The sequence below is a fragment of the Piliocolobus tephrosceles genome, chromosome 7 (assembly GCF_002776525.5).
Source record: "Piliocolobus tephrosceles isolate RC106 chromosome 7, ASM277652v3, whole genome shotgun sequence".
NCBI classification, from domain to species: Eukaryota; Metazoa; Chordata; class Mammalia; order Primates; family Cercopithecidae; genus Piliocolobus; species Piliocolobus tephrosceles.
The window spans coordinates 109,187,777-109,206,382 of record NC_045440.1 but is presented as its reverse complement, the minus strand read 5'-3'; the positions used below and the strand labels follow the sequence as shown (position 1 = coordinate 109,206,382).

Here is an 18,606-nt window from a genome sequence, read left to right as displayed (position 1 = left end):
TTATTATTTATGAAATCAGTCTCTGCACAATGTCATGCAGACCTCTGCTGATAAACTCTAATTAAGATTAAGACAAGCCTTTTGGAAAAGATCCCATCATTAGCAAACATGATAAACACAAAAATACTCCCTACTTGTCAACCAGGAGCAATTCAGTAACCTAACAGTATTATCTGTTGCTAGGTTACAGCGCTGACAAAGCTTCAATTATATTGTTCCACCATACCTATAGAGTTCTGTATAAGCAAAATGTATCCAGAATAAAAGCTTTTAACTTCATCCATGCTATCTGCAATTCATGGCTTCTTACAATAGTAAATATCAGGTTAATAATTACATAGCACGCTGAAAAATCTTTTCCAGGTGTTACGTCTATACATGTTTCTTTCTAATTTATCTGTGTGATTGATAGACGCTTGCTTTATAAAAATAAGGAAATGCAAGCAACGTGAAGCTGTAAACCTCTAGCACAACGACGGGGCTCATCAAGATATGGACCTAAGCTTAGCATAAAAATATACAGCAAATTGAACCAATTAAATCACATTTAGATTTTGTATTACTCTGCCTCAATATATAGTAGGATAAGGAGCCTCAGGCAATAGATAGGAATATCAGTGTGAAACTTTATTTTAAGCAAAAAACAAACAAGCAAACAAACCGCATACATTCTCCCTAACAATACAAAAGGAAATAGATGGTTTAAAATAACAAGTTATTCTAATGGCTTTTCTAAAGACATTTAAAAGTTAAAATTAATGAATTTTACTGCATAGCATCGTCATTAAGTCTCATTTCTCTTTTTTTTTAGACTAGGAATTCTGGGGGGAAAAATCAATAAAACATCCCCCAAAATACAGATATTTAATAGGGAAAAATCAAAGTAAAAAGACGTCTGTGTAAAAAAAAAAAAAAAAAAAAAATGACAGTTTCTGTGAATCAGGCCCTTAAAATGATTTCACCATGGGTAATTTTTATGGGTTTCATAAAAATCTGGAGACAATGTAATTATACATAACGGAACCAGCATTTTTAAATAGCTCTTGCATAAAATATGCTATATCATATACTAAATTGCTGCTGCATTTTGCTTCCTTAAGATGTAGATTGATACTTCTGCATTGATCTAAAAAGTCTATCTCCTCCATATACCATGGAAAAAGATGGTCAACTGATGACAAGCACCTAGTTATACATTGGCCTATGAAGTAAATCATGATCTCTTGTAGGCACATTCAAGTAAAATTAAAGCCATTCTCTGGGGGATTAGGCCATTTAACACAGAAACACAAACACACACACACACACAGACATATACAGAGTGGTATCATGTTTCTGGAGGTGGAGAAAAGTGGAATACTTACTTGTTTGGTCATTAACTTCTTTTATTTTTACTAAATAATTAGAAAAATCTCACATGATACCTCCCTCTGAAATCTGTTTTTTTTTTTTTTTTTTCTTTTTTCGTAACTGGGAAGTGATTGGTCAGAATAATTCCTTGAAAGCTAAATAACTGTCCCATTTCAACATTGCATGTGGTAACGCCTAGATCTCAGGGTTTAGGCATTAACACAGGACATGTATCTGTACGTAACCACATTGCTTAGTACCAATTTTATAATGAATTCAAATCCAATACTGTTGAAATGCTTGACAGTGGAGTAGTGGAAGGAATAGAACTTATAAATTATGGGTGCCCCTTCTTTGAAAACCGCTTTGGAGGTTTCTTTGTGCCTTGGCAAATACAGTAGGAATATGAGGTATTGTGTGGATCCTCCTGCACAGCACCTGATAAAAGAATAAAGAGCTGTGACATATTCTTAAAACAATAGAGGAATTAAAGGGAAACAATGGGCCAGCTGCTTCATTAATACAATCAAAAGGGAGCCCAGCACAGAGGAGTCCAGATAATTAAGCACGACTCTTTTAGCCTTCCTTTCTATAATAAAATTGCTTAAAAATGTATTAGCTACTTCATAGTTGTTAGATAGATCTATGCACTTGTTTATTTAGAGTTGATTAATGCCGTTTTTTCCTATGCAGCAACATGCCAACTCATAGTTTACAGTAGTTTTTGAATAAAATAGAGTAAAATAATTGATAAAGATCTGCACAATACACAGCAATAAATCAAAGCATTTTGCAAAAGGTCTTTCCTGTTTTTAAATGATCTTTAACGTTTTTCATTTGTGCTAGATAGGCAACGCAGGGCATTTGGGGGCATTCAACTTTCCCATGCTGGCACTCCTGACAGCTTTTTATAGAACATCCTAGCAGCTCTTGGGAGAAGGGAGAAAGTCAGACCTGACCAGCTACTCTGGTGTGTGCCTTTTGTATTTGGACCAAAGGAGAGGACAGCTATTTAAAAAAAAGTATTCATTGCCTTTTCCAATCAAGAGGAATGGACAAATGGCAGAAACTATTTGCCAAATCCACTATTTATCCTTCATTAACTTGATTATAGAAAATGAAAACGCAAACTTTTTATGCTCTTTATGTTAAAACACATTTTACAATTTAAGATATCAAGGCTTTTGTTCTTCAGCTCTTCTGTAAGCAGCCTTTCCTCTGATGTCAATGGAACATTTAATTGCTTAAGAACTGGAAAATTGGGAACTAAATACTTGTGCTGAATATTGGAGTTGGATAAAAACTGCACTCTGGTTTTCTCCCAAATGTTTTTCCATAAGCTTATGTCAACCCAACTTTAAAATTACAAACTTGACTAAACCATGTGGCTGGTTTCTATTCTGATGATTTCAGGACTTTAATTGAGTAACCAAGACAGAATTAGAAAGAGGAAGCAGGGAGATAAATGGATAGAGATGCTCAGCCATATTTCTGAGACTAAGAGAAGATTCTGCTTTTACACATATGTTATATATAATTTAAAATGTATCAGCTGAAGTCATATTTCCAAAGAACTTTCTGTATTATGTCAATATATTATAGGATATGGAATATCTATTTCTGGCTATGAAACCTGGCTTCTGACTTCAGTAGTTAGTTTCCTATTCACTTAGTAAGTTTTCCTTGAATACCAGGAAATAAAAGCATATAAATAGTCAGTAGCTACAAACAAAAATAACTAGTTTAGGAGCTATTGTATATGATTATTTATTTGACTATTTTTGTCTTGACTAGGCTCACAAAACTTACTTTGTTAGAATGGAAAGTAAAAGTAGATAAATAAGAATTGTTTATAGGCTACGAATAATGAAGTGAACTCCTTCAAGTATACATATCTTTGAACACATCAGGTTATAAACCAAGTCCTTACACCGACGCAAAAAACTAGTAAATGGTGACCATGCTATATTGTAAAACTAATAAATTACAGTATCTGCTTTTAGCAAATATTTTAGAAATGAGCTTAACGTAGAATCTCTGATTTATGTGTCACTTCAAATATTATATGCTTTATTACTTAATGTAAATTCAACAGATAGTATATAGGTCTGATCGGAACTTAGAAACAAAGAAACACGAACAGATTCATTAATCTATGTAATTAGCTGTGGCAAACAGGAAGTACTATCATTCCATTTCACATAAAAGGAAAGCAAAGCCAGACTGGTTGAACCTGTGTGTTCCCTAAACTCCCCTCTTCTCAAACAGGGCATTCTCTGGCCCAAGCTTGTAACAGATCCCTGCTAGATTTTTGGTTCCTGTCTTGTATTCTTTCCACAGTACTTTTTTTATTTTGATTTTTTATTTTTCCTGTAAGAGAATGTCTCCTATTAGACAACTTCCTTTCATTTTTAAGAAGCTCATGAAGCCTCTTTCGGGAGAGTAAACAGAGTCATTGTCATCAGGCCCAGATTTCTATTTAAGCATAAGCTCAGAAAGTTTTGTCCTGTGAATAAAAAAGCACTCAGAGCTTTCTGGAAAACCTGAATTAATGTGTTGGAGGCCATGGGGCTCAGGTATCCTACCTTGGGTTTAATCAAACACATAAGCTGTTTTTATGGGATTTCAACAGGAAAAGGCCTGTGCATGAAGCCTCATCAGCATTCTGGGGTTTGTGTCCTGGGTGCTTAGCGGAAACTTGCAATGGGGCACTGAGGTAGCCATCTGACTGTATGGCTCCCTGACCAACATGATTTTAAATGACCAGCCAAGAGGTGACATACACCCCAAAGGCGAGCTGTCAAAATTTCGCCTGCAGCTGATGAACTGATTACAAAGCTGCTTAAGACTCTGCTTGTAAACAAAAGCATTTATCAACTAATAATTTGCAATAAACTGATGTAACTCCCAGCTGAGCCCCTAACTGTAATTGTCTTTACCATCTGCCTATTAAAATACCATTCTTCATCAGCAATCAGGAGCAGAAGGGAGGAAATCTCCACCAAAATACACAACTTGTAAGCTTATGAATAATCTGATTGCATTCCACACTTTCATTACGACTTGTGTGTTGGGTATGCTTAATTTTCATTCTTGCTAGCCTGGGAATGCACTGAAATTAGGTGGAGGGGAAAAGAAGAGGGGAGGGGGTGAAATGAAACACTCCGCCTGCTGCTCTGCAGAGGAATAAATTATACAAGTTCATCATAGGAGGCTGTTTGTAATTTCTTTCTTTCTTTCTTCTTCCACTTCTCTGTGCAATATCCATTGCGGTATCCTGATGAAAACCCCCCAAGCATCAAGCTGAAAATGAACCTCTCTATTCCTTTGTCAGCTTGTCCATTTCTATTACTCTTCTTTGTTTTGCTTTTTTAAAAAAAAAAAAAAATTCCAAGAGGCTCATTAAACTTCTCGAAGGAGTAAGTTTAAAAGTGTCGACTGCTACGGAGATGGGGTGAAGGGCTGGGTGGATCCAGGGGGTGGAAGTGCCAAGAAGCTGGCAGGACCCTGTGTTTGCAGGCCTCAGTTTGCCACCACAGATGGATGGCTTCCATCTTCAAGTCCCCCTCAAGCACTTAGAGGTTTCTCCTCCCGAAAGCTGGATTTCAGCATCAGTAAGTTCAAACAGTCAGAAATTCCTTTCTTAGAAGAAATTCTGCCCGTTTGCTGCTGACCAGATGCTGCTACAGAAGAGAGAAACTAGGAAAAGGGGTTAAATTTCTGTGCTTTGTATTTTTCTGGAAACCGTCTCTGAACAACCAACATCATTTCATGCCTTCATAAAAGTTTATTACGTTTTAAGTATTTTTATCTGAGTTTTTTTCTCCACAAAATATCCTACTTTTACAAAGCACAGTAATAAACACACAAATTGCCTTGACATTGACATTTTAAAATTAAAAATACTATACTTCTTTTCATGTCCCTTTGCTGCCCAGACGATGTTCCTTTTGTCAAGTGATTCCTGTTTTCAGGAAACATGTTATCTCTTCAGCAGAGCTCAGTAATTCCACTGATGGAGACCATAGGATACGTTATTACGATGAACAATGAATGACCAAGACCTGTTATTAAGGTTCAAATTCTGGGGATAACAATAGATGTCAGGCTTTTTAATTATAAGATATGATTATAAATTGATGTTTGTGTTTTTTATTTCATTTTTCTAAGAGCTTCCGCATAGGTAATTATTTTTCTTTGCAATCTACTGTTATATATAAGAGAACTAGTAATTGCCTACCGGAGAAACAGTGGAAGTGGCACACAGGCACCATTTTCTTATTGTGCCTGGTCTAGAGAAGAAAGCTAATGGGGAACAATGGGTCTAATTTTCTGCATAGATTATGGAGGACCTGAAATGCAGGCAAAACCACACGTGACTATGTTCCTTGAATTTCAGAGACATAGTAGGACAAAAATTTGCCATGGATTTTAAACACCATGAAAATTGTCAGACACTAATTATGTGAAGTCTAATTCCTTCTAGAAACACTTTGTTTCCTTCTCATCCTAGCTTTCCAGGCTTTGAAATTCTTTGGTCGTAGAGATTATTTTTAATTAATAAAGAAGATGTGGAGTATGAATGAGTGTGTTTCATTGTGTTCACTTGTCATGTCTTTTACAAAAAGTAACCAAAAATCTATAACACGATTTAACTCATAATTTAAGGTTTAAAGATGACTAAGATCAAACTTCCATGTTCAATGGTTGCTTCAAAATATCCACAAATAAATGGTGGTGGGGTGTTTGTTTTTTATTTTATTAATCCTTTTTTTTTGCTCTACATAGATATTTTCATGTCATGATTTAGATAAAACTAGAAAATTCTAATAGTGTAGTTAATTAGTTCTATATCTAAAACTTTTATGATAGTCTACTCTAAAATATGAAAACTCAATCCATTCCTTAGCTGAAAGGTTTTTATTTTATTTTTAAAAACTATTTTTTTTACTCCAAATGAATATTTTCATATCATGATTTAGGTAAAACCACAAGACTTTAATACTGTGCTTATTACTTCTACATCTAAAACTTTCATAATGTTCTATTCTAAAATACAGAAATTAACCCTTTCCTTATCTGAAAGGTTACTGGATTTCTATTTCTAAAATAAAACACTGTCATGTGAAATAAGGGCTATTTATAGTGCATAGATGCTCTTTTATTTTCTTCATGAAGCTCCCTTTCTCTATATGTTGGTATATATACCTAGGCTCAATTTCAAATGACAGTGGCTTGGTAAGAAAATAGTTTTGAAAAAGTAACAACCAGCAGATGGCGCTTAGTGCATTCCTTGAAGTCAGCCGGAAGAAAAGCGAATGTGGGCTTTATTTATTTAATTCTATTCTACCTTAAATGTGAAGTTGCTACACCAAGGTTTCTAATCCCCAAAGATTTATGTTAACTGACCAAACAACTTCGTGGTAATTTACAGACTATCCTCCAATGCTCAACTAAATGGCACTGCATTCAACTCACGTGCCCATGTTAAGATAATGAAGCATAAAGATGTAACCTTCCCCCTGACACAGGATAAGGACAGAAGCCTGGGTTCCTGAAGTATAACATAAACTCACCAAGTGAGTAGGGCTACATTTTCTGATTAAAATAAGGCAGTTTCCATTCCTTTACTTTTTAGCACCTTGCTTTATTAAATGAAGGTTGCAAAAATCTTATTTTTGAATGGATTCATAACCTGTATGACAGATATTTTTAAGTCATCTTATAATAAAACTCTTTGAGCAGATATATGCACCGAGACACATATACTGCTTGTAAATTTTAAGGGGAATTATGTGTGCTGAGGAGGAAAACAACAGGTTTGAATGGTTGAGACTATCATACATAGAAAACTGATGTAACCCTTTACAAAGTCTATCTGAAGTTACATTCTTCTGTCTTCCTTCCTCTTTACCCCTGCCTGCTTTATCCTCCTTCAAGCAGGGAAAGTCTTTGCTCTGACCTTTAAAAGTTCATTATTCTTCAGTCATCACTGGGTGTGTCTATAACTAGCAGTGTTTCATTTCCTCTCATGACAAACAGTGTAAGAAATTTTACCTGAGCATACTTATAAATCCCTATATGCTCACCTTCTCCCATCTGTTACTGTGATTTTGTCACAGACTGAGTGCTTTTCCCCACTTGAATTTAACTTTGCCTTGCATATTACGAAGGTAGTCGTCATCATACTACATTCTCAACCCTCAACCCTTGCCATTCTTAAGTGGAAGTTCTAGACCACAGTCCCAATTACATGGCTGCTTAACAGTGGTCTTAACCTTTAAGGTTTCAATTGTTGAATTTCTAGGCAAAGTCCCATGAAAGCAAATGGAAAGTGATCTTGAAAACCTCCATGGGATTGTGTGTAATAAACATCATGTAGTATTCCACCATCATCTGTGAGGACCACTTAAAGCATGTATTTGTAGAAGATGCACAACATAGTTACTCCATAATCTTATTACCATTTAAGAACATTAGCATCCCTCACAAATTATATTAGCATTAGTAAAACAAAGGAAATTAAAAACAAGTGCTCAGTTAACATAATAGCACATCATCTAATTTCAAAGGAAGAAACGGGGCTCCAAGTCATTGTAACTCCATAAACAGCAGAAGGGAGTCCTCACTCTGCCCTGCGCTTTGAAAATCTGTCTTTCAAGGTCGGCCCTTCACAGTCCAGTTAGGAAGAGCAGCATGGAAGGCAGGGTGGCTTTCTGCCAAGGCTGTTACAGATGAGTGGGTGATCTTAGGGGAATGAACGGCAAAATCTCAAATTTTTGCTCATGTGATGATAAAACCAGAGCCAGCTAATTTTTCTAAGACTTGTATGGCCTTCTGTTGCACTTCGTTGTGCAGTTTTGAAAGATAAATTTTGCTATGCATTAATTTGCACAAAAGGGTCAGTGCTATACTTAAGAGCACACTATTGTTTCCAATAGGAGTAACAAAAATATATTGTCTTCATCCTGAAATAGATACAAACAAGTATAGAAAAAAATGTGCTGTTGTCAATACCTTTAAGAGTAAAGAGAGAATTCTTTTCACTGTTTCCCAGATTCCTGTTATTTGGATGGTGCTGTGATAGGATTTTGTAAAATAGTTTCATGTTTTATATCACATATCATTAGATGCCTCTAGGTATGAGTGTTAAGGAAAAAGAAGAAGATGACAGTGGGAATCCTCTTCAGAGGAAGTTCTCTCCAAATACAGCATAATAGGTTGGGCAAAAAAAAAAAAAAAAAAAAAAAAAAAAAAATCTAGGTACATGAATGAGTGACAGAGAATAATTTTACACTCAGTCATAAAGATTATCAAAAAGTTCACTGGAAACACTAACTTGGACAATATTACGACTGTTACTTCAACATATTTCTCTTCCTTTATCAACACTCAGAGTCCAGGTCAAAAATATACTTCACAACTGAGCATCTGCATCCTAGGAAGGCCAGGAGTGAGCAGAGCAAGAAGGAGGAAAGTCATCTAGATATAGCTCCCTAGAGGAAAGATAAGGAGATTGGCACTGCTTTATGCCTTTCTTACTGAGTGATATTCTTTTCAGTTCTCCACAGTTACCTAAGTCTATGTCTAAGCCGCACCTTCCTCTCTGTGAGTTGTTTGTTTTGCTATATTTGCTCCTTTGATTGCTTGATGTTTGTTTTGGCAAACAGATGCCTAGAATGCTTTACTATTGCATTTTGGTTTTGAATTTCTAAATGCAGCTTTGTAGTTTAATAGCCTAGAGTAGCCAAGGTACTATTCAGCAGAACAGAAGAGTTAACTTATTATCTAAGTAACAAAATAATATGTCCTCTAAAGTTGAGTTATAAATTCAAAGAACTGAAATTATAAATTATTGTGTAATATTGTTTAAACACTTATTGTGAGATCTTATTTTATTCACGATAATATGGGGGGTGTGGGGGTGGAATCCTTGGTTATTAGTTGCCATATTAAAAACATTTAGAAACAGAAGAGAAATACATGTGTGAACATAAACTCACATGACTTTATTTTCAGTTAACTTCCTTGAGATCAAAACCTTCTCCTTCTCCTTTTCTCCTTCTTCTTCTTCTTTTATAAAAGCATTTGTAAGTTCAAAGACCCGCACTCTAGGTGTTACAATAATGCATCATTGCCATAGCTCATCTCTCTGGCTGTCTTCCAGAGCTCTGTGTTACACAGTCAACTCCACATCATAGGAGAACTAGTACAGGGCACTTGTAAGGGGAACAGTTACTGGCACCTAGGATATGCTAAGGGCAATATGTTGGAATTCTGCAAATCTCTGCTGCAATTTTTTCCCAATATTTTCATGATTCACTCTTTTAGCTCTAAGCTCACTAGATCAAGGATAGTAAAAATTCAGTCTGCTATCTATTCTACCTATAGCCTGAGAAAATTAAAATATGAATAAATAAAAAGGGAAACAAAAAGTGAAGGTGGACTTATGAAGGGAAAAGGAGAATCAACCCTTTCTCAAATGTTTTTCACACACATAAGAAAAGTACAACAGATGATCTTTGTGTAAATCACCATTGAAATGGAGGTGAAACAAGGCGATGTCTTGCTGAGGTTATGGTGATTTTTTTTCCCTCCGTACAGAAAGGGCCCACCAGAATGATCTAGTTGATGTATTTGGTATAGCTAAGAAATTAGGGAGTGGAAGATTGCTGAAGAAGGAACTGAAAAAGTCAAGACAGGATATAATTAAGGCTTGAAAAGGATGTCAACAGAGGTAGGGTCAGACGAAGGACAAATTGTGGTAATGTATTATAAGCAGTGATAAGACGAAAGACAGGCAAAGGAGATACAGCATAAAAAATACAAGTTCAAGATCAACGCTCATTATAGGATTGTGGTCTTGGAGAACCAACAAAGCTTTGACATAAATAAAATGATAGTAAAGTGAGAAACCTAAGTCCCCCTTCCAAGCCCTCTCCCCTCTTTCCAAAACAGAAAGTCAGAGAAGAGTGGGAAGTCTAGGAGAGGTGAAAAGGACAATATTCTTATGCTAGAGAAGAACATTTATCAGAATCTTTGAAGTACCCCATAGTAGGAAGTTGTCCATGGCCCAGAAATGTCCCAGTAAAGTCTCGAAGGGACCTGCAAGGATCAGAGAGTCAATCAAATGAAAATGGTGGATGAAATACACTCATAATAGATCCTGATTTTTATCTTGAGTAGCTAAGTCTAGCTCAGAAGAAATGCAAGAGGTCTACTTTTATTTTAATACAATAGGTGTTTCATAAATGATCGTGTTTCCTTTATAGGTGAATATGTGTTTTGGAGGATAGAAAGTAAACAAAAATATGAAAATCCACCCAAAACATGAACATCCTGATAGATGGCAAAATATCCTTGCAGAAAGAAACCTGAGCTAAAACGTTTTCTTCAACCTTCCAAATAAAAGATTTTGAAATAAGACAGGACTTGCAAATCTATAGGTACATTTTTATCTTACTCCATTCAGTGTTTCTCATGAGATTGTAAGTATTTATGCCTGATAGGAACCATGGGGGACTTCTGGATCTGTTAGAGATGAAGAAAATCAAGCTCCAAGGGGTTAGGTGATGTGCCAAAGGTCATACAGTATGTATGTATGTATGTATGTATGTATGTATGTGTTTTCACACGGCAGTAACTTTTCATTGCTTTGTAGTTTATGACTTCAACTGTGGATATCTAACTTTTTTCCAAACAATTTTACAAGGTAGGTATTTTTATTATATCCATTGTAATAAAGAGTTCAAAGGATAACTCATTCCAATTTATATAGATTCCAAATTGCATGAATGGAACCCAAGTCTGCCCACTCCAAAGTTCTCAGTTATGCAACCTCTCAATTAGCTGGATATAACCGAATCAAATCAGCAGTCTAACAAGCCTGGAAGACTCTCATAACTGTAAACTTCGATAAAGGATCTTTATCCATTTGGGACAGAACCTTGATGGTGGAGTGTAATTCATATGTGCAGTGTGGCTATAACATCCCTCTTTCAGAGGGTAAAACTTGTAGGTTACTGAGATATTATAATAGAGGGAAGAAGGGAGTTCTAGTGAATTAATAAAGAGATGATTCTGTGCGTATAGAGATATTTATACATTTCTCAGCTTAACACAGTGGAAAATCTATTTTGCTTTTACCAGATGCTTCTACTTTCCCAGGACTTAGTTTTATTAATGTTGTTATATCTAGGAGGTCATTTTATCTTTTGGATAATACATGTGAATTTCACTGCAGCTTCTACAAATGATAATGAAGGATAAATGCATAAATCAATAAATATAGTACAAATTAATGTCACCCAAAAGTAAAGAGAGACGGCGGGGGGAGAGAGAGAGAGAGGAATTTGTGTTTGTTCCCTCATTAAGGTAAATTTTCTCTTAGCATGTGAACATATGCAATTGCACATTTAACTGGAGATGCCTGCTATAAGGTCAATCAAAATTATTTTCATCCTTTCATTGGAGGACATGCTAAAGCAATAAATAACAGCCTCCCCTACTCCCTGCCCCAGTTCTATGTACATTTCTGCAGGAAAAAGATAGATTTTTGTGAAACATCTAAATTTTGGAAAGAAATAGAAAGCCCTGAATGATTTTGGAAATTAAATCATTTAGTAAAATAGCAACAGAAGCTTAGCTATTCCAAGTTTAAGATATCAAAAAGCATTTGAACTGCTAGCCTCTCTTAGTCTCTCATCTGGCAGCCAAAAATTTTTTTTTATATTCCCTGATTGTCTATTTTTCCCCAGTGAAAGTTATTACATTCCTTTACCCATTTTTTAATCAAAATCACTTCCAACTTATTTCAGTCTGTCACAATAATATTTTCATACGAGGAGTGTTGTAACCTAATTCCTTCATTTGAATAATACATTCGTTTTTAATTACTGCAACTTGATCTCAGATTATTCAAATAACTGTTTCATTTTTTATGCTTACCCTGACCCCAGTGTATTTATAGGCTTTTATCCTTACCTGATACCAGTGTAATGTAATTATAGATTGTATTTTAATCATCTACTATATTCTAGTGAGTTTGTTTAAATCGCTCCAATCCTGAGCCTTTTATTTCTGTGCCTTTTAAAATTCTACAATGGCATTCTCTTTGCATAAAAGCAATATTTTTGTAGTTTACAACAATGAAATGAATATTTTGCATGCATTGCTGGCTACAGTTCTCATTTAACAATTTTTAAAGTCACTATACAGGATGGTATGTAAAACCAAACCATGCTTTGTAAAGCACATCGTTTGAAATCTTTACACCTGTTTGTCTTCCAGACTGCACCCCAACCCCTCCATCTCCACTGTTTTAAAACCACAATATGCACTGTGATCATGATGATTGTATCTTCGACTGGCATTCAAATTCCTTAAATAGTTACTCTGTTGCAGCAATAGAAGCCAAGTCTCACTGATGATAGAATAAGCTTATCTGATATAAATTATTTTCACTAGTATTTTTACCATCAATCATTTCATAATTTGCTTGACCATTTCCAAAACTATAACCCCCATCAGGAAAATCCAATATCATTGACCTCCTTTAGTGTGGTATCTGAGCGTTCAGCAGGATGGCTGATTTTAGTAACAAATTTGACAAAGAGCCAGAATGTGGTCTGAGAAGATGGCTGGCAATATCGCCAACCTATAAAGGTCAAGCAATCATCTTCTGATCAGATTTATAGGTCTGAGAAATGCATTTTCCTGAATGAGTCTGATTGTCTTCTCAAAATCCTGGAATCATATGAGATTCCTCAGTGTCTTCACTCTTCATAGCCAATCCATCACTGAAGTCCTGCCAATTCTACATCCAAAATATCTTTCAAATCTCCTTTCCTTCACCTCTAGCGACCTTAAGTTCAGACCCCATCAACTCTACCTCCCAATGCCTAATCCCCTTACTTCCTGCCTTGTATTTTTTCAACCAGAGCTGCGCACTTTTGCAAGAATGTGTGGCTGAAACACAAGTCTGATCCTGTTCCCCACTCACGTAAGATCTTTGAGTGGCTCTCCGTTGCCTACAGGGGGGAACTCAAGCTACTTATGATGACATCCTAGAAGTAAATTGTCATCCTAGCTATCACTTTTGATTATGAGAAATCAAGCTTATCTAACCAGATAACATGTAATTATAGGTACAAGCAAACACTTTGAGAGGGAACACAGATGAATGAGAGGTTAGAAAGTTTCGATTTCTGACATTCATAGTTAACGCACAACAGGACTTTTCATAAATCATTGCTGGTTATGACTATAGACCAAATCGTCCAAGTTTCTATCTACAGCTTAGACTTCCTCTTTCTCCTTCCATGCTCTGCACTTTATCTTTAATCCCTTCTTTTACTCAAAATAGATAAAACTATGAAGATAAAGGCCATAAAGATGAATACAACACTCAAACCACGTAACAGAGTATAGTTTTAAACCACTGACTGCTTTCACATTCAGTTTAACCAGTCATTTTTGGCTAAACGTTTACTTATTGTTGAGTAAACTACATGAGGCCCCTTGAAAAACAATTTCCAGAAATGCCAGTGACAAGTTATTAAAGTGCAAATGAGAGGATAAAAATATTTGCCAAAAGTATCAGAAACAAGAGGTCATCTGGCATGCCATTTCCTTCTCCTTTATTGTAAAATCTATCTGCTGGATAAAGAGCATATTAACTTATTGAACCGATGGCTAGAAGTAAGTCAGAAAACCTTGAAAATATGTTACTATTACAAAATGCCTTAAAATGCTAAACAAAATAATGGCATGAAATAGGGATTTGGGGACGAGCTGCCTGATAACTCAAAAATGAATTACGCTGCTTTTTCCAACCTCCATAGAGAAGGGCATGCTTCCCTTCGGATTTCTTCTACCATTTGGTGCAACATTCACTTTGGCTATATTCACACAAGCTTCATTAGAGAAGTAAAATGCAATTGTCTCCAGAGATCAAAGGACAATCTATTACATAAAGCAACTGGAACTCTGAAATGAAATAATATGAAAAGTTAGAATTTTACGGTGAATCAAAATGTAAATTGTACTGGCATACTGTCGCTAAATGCAGAACTGAAGATTCGCTTTATTAAGGGGAAACTGACAGTGGCTTGAACAATATGAAAAAATATGAAAAGATATATGGATTCTAAACAACCCACTTTACATACTAGATTAAAACTAGCATTTGTGCTATTTTAGAAAATTTAAAAGCATTGATAGTTAACTATGATTTTACTAAGAAATATAGAATCCCCAAATAATAAGTACTGTGATTTTTACAACAAAATTCATATTCAATGATTCAGGACCTCTAAAGGATAGTTTATGTTAAAATAAAAACAAAATAGAGCCTGTTATCAACTATGTTCAGTGGGGAAATAAAGTGACATAATGTACACTGACCACATGGTCCTGAAATCTGTAAGAATTTTGCTCTTAAATCAAACAGAGGACTTAGCACTAACTGTTTTAAACCAAAGGTCATTGTGAATTCTGAAAGCTACAGCCCATGTTTGCCTGAAGGAAAGGAAGAGAGGTGGAGACAGGTAAATCAAACTTCTCTGCACACTAGGGGTTCTGAATTGGACTTCTTTTCAAATGCTTATCGAATACTTGGTGTTTTTTCTTCTAAATGAAAATGACAGATTCTAAAACACCTTACTGTGTATTTCAGTGCATTACATCACTTAAGTCATTTACAAAATTGTATAAAATTACCCTGAAATCGCATCAAGTATAGCAACGAACCATGAAACGAAAAGAAAAAAAACATCATGAAAAAACACATTTCACTTTGCAAGGGAAATCTAATCGAGTCAAGGTCTAAGAATGAAACAGTTACTCCTTTCACGTTCTTGAATACAATCAAACTTATTACAACAGTCTTTGAATCTATGGAAGATTTTTTTTTTTCTAAAAAGAAAACACTGACTAAATAAAACTATTGATTCAGTGAATTATTGAAAAACAGAAGTAAAAAAGTCATAATAAGGATAATAGAAAATATCTATTAACATTCTACTGAAAATAGAAGAAAATTATCTATAAAAATCCTGAATGTATTCAGCAAACATTGTTTCTGCAAATTAATTTTTGGAATAATTTGACTTTGAGTATTTTCAAATGAATGTGTGTGTGTGTGTATGTGTGTGTGTGTGTGTCAGAGACAGAGACAGAGAGAGAAAGAGAGTTTTAAACGTTGATTTAGCTTTACCACCAAAATACTACAATTTTAAAGTTTGGTTCATGTATCATAAGGCAATTAATTGTACTTCTATCTGTTCCCTGGGTTTTATGATTATAGTTCTAAAGGATCAAAGAGAGTCCTGGATACTTACCAATTAATCTTTAAATGACTGGAAAATCATAACAGGCTGAAAATATGGTCAATAAAATAAATATCCTACTCAAGTTCTAGTATGCTCCCATTTCCAGATCCTGAAAGTAATTAGTTTACTATTCAGTTTCCGGGAAAAGCAGATTTTCTGCATTAATAAACGCTTATCTGCTATGCTAATTGGCTACTGGGTAGGTAGGTTCTACATGTTCTCAGGACCATGATGTTTATGACCCCCTTTTTTTTAGATATGAAAAACAGCTTCCAAATCCTTAGTAAATCACCAAACCCACTTACTGATCTTACTCCATTTGCCAGGCTACCAAAGATAATCATCCCGACATAATGCAAAGAAGTGACCTTTTAAAAATCAGACAGATCTGGGTAAGGAACTCAACTATAATTATTTAGCAACTATGTGACCTTGGGAAATCTACTTAATCCTTCTGAGACACAGTTTCCTCGTCTGGAAAATGGGGATTATCCTGTGTATTGGAAGATAATTGTTGTGTAAAATCACTTTACATGAAGGACATAGCACAAGGTTGAACACGGAATAGTCACTTCAAAAATGTTAGTTCTACTCTCTTCTCATAATTATTTACTTGGAATGGCAAGAACTCTTTCCTGGAAGCTTTAACTAGGGCAGATTGTAAAAAATCACCTGCTTGAGGTATTGTCCCAGAAGGTATTGGCCCTAGAAAACACATTTCGTTTGCTACTCTGTTCTTGGCCCTGGTCTCCTTTTGGGGAGTGATTTATATCATTGATTTCAGACTGTTATTCTGGAAGGAGATTGGCCCTGTATAGTTTTCAGACCTCTATTGTCTGCTGCAATTTTGCAATAAATATGCACTTGCTAATATTCTGTATGCTAGAAATCTAGAAAATAGTTATTGGCTTCAAAACACCAAAACTCTTGAGATTTACATAATTTTGCCATTTCACGGAGTCCCAAATTATCGGGATTTTGTTTTGGTTTGTTTCTCAGATCACAGATTGAGTTTTAAAAGCTGGATAGATCAGGGGAAACTGAAAAAAAAAAAGAAAGTCATTGTGATTGATAAGATATTTTTATTTTTTCTCTATATTTTCTATGAACATGTCTATTTCTTGCATATAATTCTCATTTATTTAAATAAATTTGAAGAGGAATTTTTAAAAATCGCTTTCAATACATATGTTAACATGACAAATACTAGTTTTACCAATAAAGATCTACTCAACTTTAACAAGGTAGCTAGACGGAAAACACTATGGTAAGGTTAAAGATTATATCAGGTGTTATCAGTACTGTGCCATTGAGTGTGGATTTGTTTACATCCAAAATCTGGCTAAGTGTTTAATTGTAAAATTTTAAAGTGATTGTGAAATGGTGTGTGTGTGTGTGTGTGTGTGTGTGTGGTATAGCATTGTTTGGGGCATTAATTTTAAAAATAAAAACTATAAATGTGCAAAAATATTTATATGAACGACACTTCTGAATAGAAGCTCCATTTCTAATAGTTAAACTTGATGCACATACTGGTCTCTTGGCACGCCCAGCTCAAAGCCATCTGTTACATTGGCATTGTGCCCACTCACAAGGAGTTATGCCAGTTTAACATGATATAGGTGACACCAAAATGAAGGTTTGAGAGGATAGATAGCGGAGTGAGCTATGAACCCTCCTGTACTCAGGACCCTTGGTGGCTGTCTTTATTGGAGTGGAGGATTTGTGTTAACTCTATGGACTCTGTGTTACCAAAACCTTCACTCCCCACCAAAAAAATTCAGTGTGCTGTCTGTCACTCAGAATATTAAAAATGGTACCAAAGTGAAGAAAATCAAATACTGTAGTCTAAATTCTTGCACTATCTTGGAACTAATACTATCATTACATACATTCTTGAGTAGGTCAAATGCATCATAAGCACTGATCATTGATTTTCAAAGGGACTTTCAAAAAGCTATGAACTAACATATATAATATGTATGTTTCATGGGAAGGAGCAGTACAAAAAGAATCCACAACTTAAATTATTGGTCAAAAAGTTTCTTAAATGCTTTTCCTATAGTATATCCATCAACTTCATTGTATTTATGTGCTTCAATCCTTATGCTAATATATTGAATTTCTACTCTATTGCCGCGGAACAAATAATAAAATTTTTATATTTGAGACTATTGTTTTTCTAACAAACTCCCATAACTTTTTACAAAATGTTACACACTTAAAATCTGTAAAGCAGCCTATTTTCCATTGTCCTGTACTTTTCTGAGTTAAATATATTTTTTCAGGAGGGAAGCAATACACAAAAGTCTGTAAGGGAACTCAAAGAAATATCTTTAGACAAGCCCGTGCATCAAATCATCTTGTGTCTAAAGAGACATTAGCAGGCCAAAAGTAGAAATACCCATCCTGATATTCTTGGGACATCATGAAATTCTCCTTAGTTCCTTCATGGCTAAATACACAGTCTATGTACTTACAAAAAGAGAAATAATTTAAGAAGACAAAGAAAGCTTTCAGAAAATAGTCTAATTGATTTTATATATTCTTGACATTGTAATTCATGGGTTAGCATTACCCGGTCAGATTAGGTAGCACAAAACATAAGGTGGCAAATAAGAGATAATTTTCATCATTAATTCATGTAGTTTCTCAACCCGTATTCATAGAACACACACGGGTCAAGGAAATGTGGAGCACAGAGGGTGAGAGAATACATAGAGCACTCCCTCAAAGTGCTTACTCAGTGCTCTTAAAAGAAGGGTGTGGATTTCTCCTCTACTGTCCTGCAACACTGGCCCCTTAGTAGGCCTTACATTCCATTGGATCTGTGTACTGAGATGCCAGTGGATCTCTGCAGAGGAAATATTCATGATGCCCCTAGAAATATATCCCCAAAGACTGACAGAACATGACTTAGCTTCTT

The 18,606-nt window shown here is 35.2% G+C and overlaps 1 protein-coding gene across 2 annotated transcripts in view; it reads right to left on the bottom strand.

Moving 5' to 3' along the window:
• The window catches only part of ZFPM2 (zinc finger protein, FOG family member 2), a 385,277-nt gene that overhangs the window by 18,433 nt on the left and 348,238 nt on the right, over positions 1-18,606 (bottom strand). The window lies entirely within an intron of this gene.